Raw genomic sequence first — 9,514 nt, forward strand, 5'->3', positions numbered from 1 at the left:
TTTTTCTTAATTAATTATTGTCAAAGAAATTTAAGGAAATTTTATTATAAATAAATTTCCTTATTTGCTAAAGCCAAGGAATATAAAAGAAGGGGTAGGGATGCCTTCATGGGTGACAACCTCTATTATTCTCCCTCTCCTATTCCTTGGTGTGGCCGGCCAACATCCTCTCCCTCTCTTCCTCTTTGTGGTGGCCAAAACTTCCCTCTTGCTTGGAGTTCTTGTGTTGGCCGGATACTACTTTGAGAAGAAGAAGAAGAAGGAGAGAAAGCTTGCATCCCTTGGAGCTTGGTTGGTGTTTTTCTTCTTCCTTGGTGAAGCTCTTTTGTTTTGGCCGAACCTAGCTAGGAGGAGAAGAAGGTGATTGGTGGTTGTAAGATATCGGCAAATTAAATAATAAATATTATTGGACGAAAAATCTTATTGGATTTTTCCGGAGTTTTTAGAAATTTTCTGGGAATTTTTCGGAGCTCGTACGATGAGTTTTGAGGGGACGGATTCGGGGCTAGTTGGAGGCCTGTTTGGAATACCCTTAAAAAGGGAGTGGATTATTTTCATTTAATCTAAATTACCTAAGTATAAATTCTTTACCTAGGTTTAATTTCCGAACCATTCCCCTTCCTCCCGATTTCTTCCCCCTTCATGCGCGCGAGCTCTCTTCGTCCCGAGCCGCACCAGCGCCGGCGATTCCCCTCTCCTCTTCTCTCAACGTCGCCGGCGCAGGACAACCCTTGAGTGTTAAGGAGGGAAGTGGCAACCGATCTTCCTCTCTTCTTCCTTCCTTTCTCGCGCGGATGAACTCGACATCGACGGAGAGATTCTTCCCCGACAAACCTATTCTCGCCCAGTCGCCTGAGGGAGAGCGCCGGATCTCAACGGTATCATCCATCTCTGGAGGACCGACCACCTTCTCGGCCTCTCGGCCATTCCTTATGCGCGATCGGCGGTGATCAAGTGGCTAGGGCACGGCAAGGCTAGAGCCGACGAGGGAGGGGAGATTCGAGCCTTAGTTGCCTCTTGTGGATGTCCAGTGCCTTCTCGGCATCGAATCTTGGATCAGGGAGGTCCACTTCACTGGATTCCGGTTCCTCCTTCTCACTGGTGTTGATGGGCTGCTGATCATAGAGTGGATGGACTGCCAAAGCATAATTGAGGTAAGGAGTTGCTGGGGAAGATCCTGTAGATGCATGGATCGGTTCTATTGATTTCCAATTATGATATTCCTCCTGTTTTGGACCAGGAGAAGTCATTGGATCAGCTAGGGATGGGTTTTCTTGAGCAGATCCTTATCTTCTTCATTCTTGCGCCATATTGAGGTTTTGGTTTCAGATCTGGGGTTGTTTGAGGTGAGTGTTGCTTGGTTTGTTAGGAGTCCAGCAAATTCAATGCTGTGTAATTGTTTCCTGAACTGATCTTGGGCAGAATTGATGTAGGAATTCTTTGGTAGCTGTTCGACAGGTGTGTTATTGGGCTGTGAGTTTGGATATGCTGCTACCTCTTAAGGTAAGTGTTTTTCCAGTGATGTACCTATGGTATTCTCATTAGTATGATGCTAAATTAGGTTTTCTAAGGAATCTAGGGTTTTGTGCTTGCTTAGAGTTATGAGTGGTGTAATGTGGTTGGTTAGACATATAGTGATTTGTGGATTTAGGAAAGTTTATGATGAAATTTGATTAATGGATGGATTGGTTAGTTGTTGACGATGGTGTTAGGTTGATGCGGATTTATGATAGAGATTTGATATTATGATGTGGTGGATTGGTAATTAAGAGATGGATTTGTTATTGGGTCAATTGATGAATTGTGGATTATGGTTGGATTTAGAAAGAGGGGAATTTAAGGATGGACCTATCATCTACTTTGGTTTGGATTGTTGTATGGAAACTAAACAGGGTTACCTAATCGACGTGGGATTAGGTTTTGAGTTTAGTTTGTTGTTGATTATGTGATTAGCTACACATTATATATATGCCATGTGATTCGCAGGACTTGGGTTCGGGACGAGCATCTCGAAGTGGAATTGATTTATCTGACGCGGTTGACAGATAAAGGCGGGTATTTCTTCCTTGGCTCTATATAGATTTTTATTGAGCTTAGTGCATGGTTATTATGTGATGGTTTAGGCTGCTTTACCTTATATCATATCTGTTTGTTGACTTCCTGCTAGAGACTTATGCTTGATCTTTGAGGTGTTCTATTTAATTCATATACGCCTAAACTCTTGATATCTACTCTACGGTGATTCACGTGTAGAGTATGTCTGTAGGGATTGTCGGTGGTCGGTATTATCATCGATTGGGTATATGATGTGGATGATGCATGTGGGTATGTGTATAGAGTCATCCGTCGAATTTATACGTCAGTGATATCCGATTTGTTACATGTACTTTTGGAGGAGTTGTGTTGATCGCACGTCCGTGGTTTATACACGTGTCCGATGTGTTTTATTGGAGGATACGCTGATCATATGGGTGGTCCATGACGTCTGATATGCTCATTGGGGATTATTGGTTGATTATCGTGTAGTTAGTATACATAGGTTTGGTGGGATATGTGGAGGTATCATGCGATTATACTCTTGTTGGAGGTATTTATGAGGTTTGGGGTTGTTGCGTGGATGATGATTATATATATATATCATGCTCATCATTCATTGCGTCGATGACCATTGTCTCCCTTGTGGTGAGAGAGTCATGATTGGTTTGGTTTAAGAGCCCACTCTACCACTCGTGGGTAGTGGTAGTTGGAGCGATTCTGCTTGTCCTGTCGTGCCACCCTTCACGAGGTTTAGTGAGATCCGGTTGAAAGCGTCGGACCACGATCTATGTAGTTAGACAATTACAATGGATCGTCACCGACCACTATATAGTGGCCTGAGGGTAGATGTCATTGCATCAAGCCTCCTGCCACACAGGGTCGTGGTGTCAGAGAGGTGGCGGGGCAGACCTACGGAGCACGACACGCAGCTATTATTCTTCAGATTGACGCGCGGCATCTCAGATTGCATACACGCCAGAGATACTAGTACGCGTGATCGCTGTTATTGCACTCGATCGAGATATGGTTGTCAGATTGTCACATACGCATCACGCCATTTATTTTATACGATACGCAATGATTTATATCAGACCTGTCACGGGTATATCCGCTGCAGATCCAGTGAGTTTACCGATCTTCATACGATTTCGTATCGTATGATTTACCATTATGCGTGAGTGGTTTTGCGCATCAGAGGTTAGTCGTGATTATATACGGTTATTACGCCGTATGCTCGTATTTGGATCGATTATGATAGTATGATCACGATCTTTATTCCTCGAGATCAGATACTTTTGATCTCCATACTCTTATTTACCACGCACTATCTTTTCTATTACCCACTGAGTTCCCTATACTCACCACCGCACGTATACATTTATGTTTTGTAAGCGGTAGATGGTTCAGGTATCGCTGAGTATCCCGTCTCACGTCGCGTCACATCCAAGACCGACCGGTTTTCGTACGCCTTCTATTATTTTCGCATCAGATGTATTTATGTATGCCATGGCTATCTTATAGTTTCGTGTTGTATTTGGTTTGTCGCGGCACGCATCATATTATTCGTGTTGTGTGGGCTTTCCGCTGTTTTCCATTGCTATTGGTTTTAAGACACCAGCTGCTTTATATATAATCGCGTGGTTGTGATTGTTTCATTCCAAGTGGTGTTATTATAATCATGCTACAGTATATAAATATTCCACCGCATTACGATGTATTTTCTTTAGAATGACGCTCAGATTGTACCAAGACAGGGAGGTTCTCACGGATTTTTGTCAGAACTCCTTTGTGCCGATAATTTAGTCGAGCGAGTTTACGATACTTGCATGCGTTCGGATTTTGAGATTTATCCGATACCAATTTTTGGTATAGTAGGTACGATGCCTATTATTCGTGTTTCGATTTCGAGTCGATTTTCTTGATGTGACTTTTCCTTTGGGACCAGCACAGCAGGACATCTCCAAGCTATAGGAGGTATGTTTGCATATCATTATCATATATTTCCATTAGTTATGATTGTTATGACATGTGTTAGTACTCTTGGTTAGTACTTGCTAGTTGATTATATTACGATTTCATGGGTCAATCAACGATCACTACCGACCTAATGGAGATCAAGGACTACAGCCTCAAGGGATTTGTACATCATACTACCGAGTTTCGTGTCTCATACTACGAGTGGTTGAGAGTTGGAGTCACATACCGCCCTATTACTATTGTTGGGTAGTCACGGTGTTTGATACTCACGACGATATAGCTAAGAGAAATCGTGTACTCCTATCGTCTGCTTAGTCTTGGGATTGACGACCGGTCGACTTGTATGGTTGTGGTTTGACTTATTACCCTTATCGACTTGGATAGTTGAGGATTGACTTATCTTAGTTGGTTTTTCACGGTGTATCATGTGCTCTTGTTGGATTATATAGTACTGACCGATTTATTTTATCGTCCGACCAAGGGGCGACTTACTCTATTTTCGAGATCCCTATCTTTGGGACGCTTCATACTGTTAGATATTTTGACTTGACGGTAAAGGACCGATTTGATACCTTTATCGATCGTCACCAGAGGATCATCGTATCCTATTTCACGGGATTTCACCACGGACCGTCTGCATTTAGTCGATCGACTTAAGGTACATTCTGGTAGATACCCCATCGATGTGGAAAAGTGTAAAGCTACCGCTTAACACTTACGAGATACGCCCATTACTAGGGTATATGAGTTGAGAGTACATTTGATATATGATTCAGATCGATACGAGGGTCAGTTAGTGCTTAACCTTTACGTGACCTTGCATGCCAAGGAAGAAGAGAATGTTTTTGAGGATCAGTCATCACTTAGCGATTTCCTTGAGGTGTTTGGAGAGAGTAGTTCTTCGCTTCTTTCAAGACGATGGATATTAAGGTGATGACTAGTAGACTGCCTAACGTTGCTCCACGGGAGATCCCGACTCATGAGTCGCTTGACGAGTTAGATATCCTTGATGTACCTAGTGATTTGACCCGACGATGAGGTAGGGGTATTAGTGAGTAATACCTGGAGTTCGATCATAACCAGTATAATTTCATATGATGATCTTTGAGGGGCAGAGCCGATCGATGATATTTTGATCGCTTATTTAGTCAGTAGCTGCCTCTATCTTCGTGTTCATCGCTCGATAATGAGGTCACGAGCCTCGGTGGAGCAATCATAAGATGATGGGGTACAAGACAACGGTTACGACTCATTAACATCGTTTATATCGAATGACTCAAGACTCGCCACGTGATCATTTTACAGATCTTGTAGTCTATATCTCATATTAGAGGGTTGACCTTTTATCGGATTCACGAGGGACATTTATACGAGGGTCATGAGATACTCTTGATGGGTAGATTCTCGGTCGAGATCGTGTGACCTTCGACTTTGATTGATATTCTTTACTATGGATATTTGATTATCAGAAAAGATGAGAGATTTGGCGGACTTTATGGATACATTTAGTTGGTCGAGAGGTGTTGAGGGTCGATGCTTCGCTTTTCTATCTTTGCGTAGAGACCATCCGATTTATCGATCACGTTGAGGATGATTTTGATTGATAGATATTAGGAGATCGTGTGATGATATGTTATTCTGGATGATCTATCGTGGATATTTAGTTTGATGGTCTACTATTTGGTGTTTGAGGTTGATAGGGACATGAGGAGTGATGTGTCCATGATATTTAGAGATTTAGTGATTGTAGTTGGTCATTAGTTTACAGACTTGTGGTTGATGAACTTACGGTGGAGTAAGCCTGTGGTACGTACATTGTTACCGTTTAGGCATGCCGTGCTTAGATGTTTACATGGACTCAGTGTACTTGGTATTCTTGGATCGGTTTTCATTGTCTTCATCGACGATGTTGTGGTCTATTCACGATCCGAGGTGGATCACGTCAGATCTTCGGCAGATCTAAAGATGTTTCGACCGGGACATCCGTATGCAGTTCAAGAACGATATTGGGATTTTCTTCTACGAGATTTCTAGACAATCGTTAAGAGGGATATTAGTGGATCCACGTAAGATGAGGTCAATATCACGGGAGTAGTCGAGTCTATACCGAGACTCATTGCCTTCGTCCGGCCGGATATTATCGAGATTGATTGAGGGTTACTCCAAGATCATATGCCATTGATCGGACTATTCGTGATAAGTATGGAATTTTCCGAAGATGTTTGTGAGATCGGTTTAGATATCCGCACTTATCTTAGTATTACTTTCAGTGTAGATGGATTCAGACTGCTACGTATCGTATCCGAGAGTCATCATAGCTCGATGTAGCGTAGAAGCAGTAGTCTCACGCCATAGTTGAATTCTCGATAACGAGAATTAGATTCTTTATCTCATGGAGATCAGCGTGTTCCCGAGTCACTTCATCCGAGAGGAGTACGCAAGAAACACCTAGATCCGATTTGCGATACATTCGGTGACATCCGATGTATGGACACATCGAGCACTCGTCGTGGAACGATATGAAGAAAGACATCGCGGATTTTGCGGTTGATGTCTATTATGCCAAGTGGAGGTCGAACATCGAGTTTAGAGGATTGCTCCGTTGATTCGATATTGAAGCGGAGTTGGGAGCGTGTTTTGATGGATTTTGCTGGGATTATCCAGAATATGATGGTTTGGGTAATCACGGTTAAAGATGACTTGCTTAGCTATTGATTTGTAGGATAGATTCTTTCGATTGAGTAGTAGGATTATACTCTAGAGGAATTACCGGATGGATGATGTATCTCTGAGGGTTGTTTTGGATGGAGATCCGCGATTTCACATCTTGGTTTTGACTGTGATTACAGTAGACTTTGGATTAGGAGTTTCACTTTAGTATAGATTTTCATCTCGGATCATGGATAGTTTGAGCGCCTATACATGTGTTGAGGATTTATTGATAGTGGATTTTGATTTGAGGTGTTTGATTTATCCATACGCTAGATTACAGAGTGAGAGTAATGGAGTAGGGTGAGTTCATAGCTAGGGTGAGCCTCTAGTCCTTAGAGTTATCATATAGGGTTGGAGATTTGTTTATGATACTTGGATGGAGTGATATATGAGTATGTTGATTGGTAGTTACCCTTGGAGGAGGGTCTCTAAGTTGACTAATAAATTTGGGGACCAAATTTTTTATTAGTAGGGGAGAATGTAAGATATCGGAAAATTAAATAATAAATATTATTGAACGGAAAATCTTATTGGATTTTTCCGGAGTTTTTAGAAATTTTAAGGGAATTTTTCGGAGCTCGTACGATGAGTTTTGAGGGGACGGATTCGGGGCTAGTTGGAGGCCTGTTTGGAATACCCTTAAAAAGGGAGTGGATTATTTTCATTTAATCTAAATTACCTAAGTATAAATTCTTTACCTAGGTTTAATTTCCGAACCATTCCCCTTCCTCCCGATTTCTTCCCCCTTCATGCGCGCGAGCTCTCTTCGTCCCGAGCCGCACCAGCGCCGGCGATTCCCTCTCCTCTTCTCTCAACGTCGCCGGCGCAGGACAACCCTTGAGTGTTAAGGAGGGAAGTGGCAACCGATCTTCCTCTCTTCTTCCTTCCTTTCTCGCGCGGATGAACTCGACATCGACGGAGAGATTCTTCCCCGACAAACCTATTCTCGCCCAGTCGCCTGAGGGAGAGCGCCGGATCTCAACGGTATCATCCATCTCTGGAGGACCGACCACCTTCTCGGCCTCTCGGCCATTCCTTATGCGCGATCGGCGGTGATCAAGTGGCTAGGGCACGGCAAGGCTAGAGCCGACGAGGGAGGGGAGATTCGAGCCTTAGTTGCCTCTTGTGGATGTCCAGTGCCTTCTCGGCATCGAATCTTGGATCAGGGAGGTCCACTTCACTGGATTCCGGTTCCTCCTTCTCACTGGTGTTGATGGGCTGCTGATCATAGAGTGGATGGACTGCCAAAGCATAATTGAGGTAAGGAGTTGCTGGGGAAGATCCTGTAGATGCATGGATCGGTTCTATTGATTTCCAATTATGATATTCCTCCTGTTTTGGACCAGGAGAAGTCATTGGATCAGCTAGGGATGGGTTTTCTTGAGCAGATCCTTATCTTCTTCATTCTTGCGCCATATTGAGGTTTTGGTTTCAGATCTGGGGTTGTTTGAGGTGAGTGTTGCTTGGTTTGTTAGGAGTCCAGCAAATTCAATGCTGTGTAATTGTTTCCTGAACTGATCTTGGGCAGAATTGATGTAGGAATTCTTTGGTAGCTGTTCGACAGGTGTGTTATTGGGCTGTGAGTTTGGATATGCTGCTACCTCTTAAGGTAAGTGTTTTTCCAGTGATGTACCTATGGTATTCTCATTAGTATGATGCTAAATTAGGTTTTCTAAGGAATCTAGGGTTTTGTGCTTGCTTAGAGTTATGAGTGGTGTAATGTGGTTGGTTAGACATATAGTGATTTGTGGATTTAGGAAAGTTTATGATGAAATTTGATTAATGGATGGATTGGTTAGTTGTTGACGATGGTGTTAGGTTGATGCGGATTTATGATAGAGATTTGATATTATGATGTGGTGGATTGGTAATTAAGAGATGGATTTGTTATTGGGTCAATTGATGAATTGTGGATTATGGTTGGATTTAGAAAGAGGGGAATTTAAGGATGGACCTATCATCTACTTTGGTTTGGATTGTTGTATGGAAACTAAACAGGGTTACCTAATCGACGTGGGATTAGGTTTTGAGTTTAGTTTGTTGTTGATTATGTGATTAGCTACACATTATATATATGCCATGTGATTCGCAGGACTTGGGTTCGGGACGAGCATCTCGAAGTGGAATTGATTTATCTGACGCGGTTGACAGATAAAGGCGGGTATTTCTTCCTTGGCTCTATATAGATTTTTATTGAGCTTAGTGCATGGTTATTATGTGATGGTTTAGGCTGCTTTACCTTATATCATATCTGTTTGTTGACTTCCTGCTAGAGACTTATGCTTGATCTTTGAGGTGTTCTATTTAATTCGTATACAGTCTAAACTCTTGATACTCTATGGTGATTACACGTGTAGAGTATGTCCTGTAGGGATTGTCGGGTGGTTACATAGGTGGGTATATGTTATAGGAGTCATCATGTTGACCATACATTTACATGTTGTATGTATACACGTATTTGTTATGTACTTTTGGAGGAGTTGTGTTGATTGCATGTTTATGCATGTCCGATGTGTTTTTATTGGAGGATACGTGTTGATTGTATATACATTTTTGTGTACATGTGTCTGATGGGATTATTGGTTGATTATCATGTGTAGTTGTACATAGGTTTGGTGGGATATGTGGAGGTATCATGACGATTATACTCATTGGAGGTATTTATGAGGTTTGGGGTTGTTGCGTGGATGATGATTATATATATATATCGTCATTACATTCATTCGTCGATGACCATTGTCTCCTCCGTGAGAGAAGTCGTGATTGGTTTGGTTTACCGCCCACCGCC

At 42.4% G+C, this 9,514-nt stretch overlaps 2 long non-coding RNA genes across 2 annotated transcripts; both read left to right on the forward strand.

The window, feature by feature from the left end:
- The first annotated feature begins 491 nt into the window (after window positions 1–491).
- LOC122003812 lies at window positions 492–2,124 on the forward strand. Its single transcript, XR_006118110.1, has 4 exons — window positions 492–1,154; window positions 1,241–1,346; window positions 1,434–1,503; window positions 1,987–2,124. It is a non-coding gene; the product is annotated as an uncharacterized LOC122003812 (long non-coding RNA).
- Window positions 2,125–7,358: 5,234 nt separating this feature from the next.
- On the forward strand, window positions 7,359–9,105 carry LOC122003813. The gene is made up of 4 exons (XR_006118111.1): window positions 7,359–7,986; window positions 8,073–8,178; window positions 8,266–8,335; window positions 8,819–9,105. It is a non-coding gene; the product is annotated as an uncharacterized LOC122003813 (long non-coding RNA).
- Window positions 9,106–9,514: the final 409 nt, after the last annotated feature.

This window comes from Zingiber officinale, chromosome 7B (genome assembly GCF_018446385.1).
Source record: "Zingiber officinale cultivar Zhangliang chromosome 7B, Zo_v1.1, whole genome shotgun sequence".
Taxonomy (NCBI): Eukaryota; Viridiplantae; Streptophyta; class Magnoliopsida; order Zingiberales; family Zingiberaceae; genus Zingiber; species Zingiber officinale.